This window comes from Micropterus salmoides, unplaced genomic scaffold (assembly GCF_014851395.1).
Source record: "Micropterus salmoides isolate LMB-PRFRI ecotype aquatic unplaced genomic scaffold, ASM1485139v1 Ms_hic_scaffold_6, whole genome shotgun sequence".
NCBI classification, from domain to species: domain Eukaryota; kingdom Metazoa; phylum Chordata; class Actinopteri; order Centrarchiformes; family Centrarchidae; genus Micropterus; species Micropterus salmoides.
In genome coordinates, this window is record NW_024044348.1 from 6,231,191 (window position 1) to 6,233,556 (window position 2,366).

Below are 2,366 nucleotides of genomic sequence, written 5' to 3' on the forward strand. Positions count from 1 at the left end.
GAGTTTGAAAAAGCCATGTGTGAGTGTAGCGTGAGGTAGAGGAAGAGGAGTGTGTGTGTGAACAGCAGAGCAGAGAGCAACGGGTCAGCAATAAGCCCTTAGTTTAGCAGTAATGTCTAATTTAAGTTACAGCGGTGAATTAAGACTGCAGCTTCTCAAGTCTAATGCAGAGCTCCCATGTGTTGCTTTCCAGCTGTTGAAGAAAGAGTGAAGGGGGTTGGCCCTGAAGTTCAACTTCAGCCCTGGAGAACAACAAAGTCTCCCTTGTAGGCTACTTCCCAACTATTTTCTAGGAGCCGAACAGGGATGGTTAACAATAGGATATTAATATTAATGATTTTAATATTTAAAACTGAAGCATTAAACAGTATAAAAACACTGAAATCACCAGCACAAATATTGCTGACATCAAACCGTGTAAGTAGGAGTAAACATTTCAGCTGTTGCTACATTAGCCCTGAGTTTTGTCTATAGCTGTTGTCGTAGTGGCTTTAAATCCGTCATCAGCACAGTGGTGCTTGAACTTGTGCCGGTAAGTTGGCTGGTTCAGGCCTAACGCGGACAGCTGACTCCCAAAGCTTTTCATATTCTTGATATTCTGCGCGGTGGTTAGTTTGTGGTCTTAAATGGCAACCCGGCCTTTCTGTGTGGAGTTTGCATGTTCTCCCCGTGTCTGCGTGGGTTCCCTCCGGTTGCTCCCGCTTCCTCCCACTGTCCAAAGACATGAGGTTCATTCGTGACCCTAAATCCTCCTTAGGTGTGAGTGTGACTGGTTGTCTATGTGTGGCCCTGCGATGGATTGGCGACCCCCGCCTTTCGCCTGATGTCAGCTGGGATTGGCTCCAGCCCCCTGCGGTTGACGATGGATGGATGGATTGATTACAAATCGCACACCTCTATGGCTGATTAACATAAACACACACGCCAACATTTTTGATAAGCATCCTCTAAATTTGGCTTATTCATTATTAGTCCAGGGACCTTTTGTTGCATGTTATACCCCTCTAACTCTCTCCCTGTCATCTCCCTTCATCCATAATCAAAAGACAACAATGTGTAGAAATCAGTAATGGTACTGTAAGTTTTTGTTTGCAGATAAATGAGAAAATCTCTGCAGAAATTAGTTTAGGCTAAAGTGCAACATGCACACACTGAACGCAAATATGCTAATCAAGGTACAGTGGCTGGGATGTGCCAATCAGGTTGGCGAATGCCCTGAATTGCCCCTGGCGGCTGTTCCGCCAGTGTATAAATGTGTGTATCTGTTTGAGCACAGGCTCAGTGAATGAATGTGTGTGAATGCAGATGTAGTGTAAAAGCGCTTTGAGCGGTCGAAAAGACTAGAAAGGCGCAAAACAAATACGGAGCATTTACATTTAAGCTCGTTAAACATCCCGTTCCTCTGCCGCAGGTGGACACAGACGTGAGTGCTGCAGCTGATCTACAGCTCTTGTCGGTTGGAAATATTTTAATAACCTTCCAAACTGTCGCGATTTTATTTTGTGTGGCTTTCTCTGCGCTGGAGTTATTTTAAGAACTTTATGGCTTTATCCAGTTATTAAATGTGTAACAGACTTTATTGTGTGTCTCTTCATTATACTCCCACACAAAAAAGCTGCTTTAATGGTCAAACTAAGCCTATAGACTAGTTTGTCATTATATTCCAGTCAAATCTGATGTTTATTTAGAAATAATGCTCATGTATAGCCCCGCGACCCTGTGCGCAGGATAAGCGGTTGATGATGGGTGGATGTGCTCATGTATAGTGGTTACAAATAATGATGCATGCGCATCACTTTGTATGGCGTATAGGCCTACAGCCTATGTCAGCTGGTTAATTTGCCTAATCTTCTTCAGACCACGGTGGAAACGCACACAACAGTGGGCCGAAGGAACCTTTTAGTTCCTTGAAAAGAGATCTGGGGACTTAAAAGTCGCTGAATGACGCCCAGAGTTGGTGTGTACTTTTTTCCTGTGACATTCCTCTTTGTTACACATAACTTTATTGATGGTCTTCAATGTTTGGATTTATTTATATGTGTGGATTATTTGAGTTAATGTCAATGTCTGGTGAAACTTTCATGTGAATAGCCCCACTGGGAATATGTTTACTGAACAAAATGTTGACATTTTCAATACTTATTTCTCCCACTGTAAATATGTCCTCTACGGTACTTTGCATAGCTAGGGTAATATTCAAAGCAGTAAATGGCTAACGGCTTCATCAAAGGCATAGTGTTAGTAATGCACCTCTGAAAACAAAACACAAACAAAACAAAACCCCTAACAGTTACATCATAGTTATTTCATGCAAAGGCATCTGAAATAATTTCTCTATTGATTCAAGAACCATAAAAGTGGTGTTA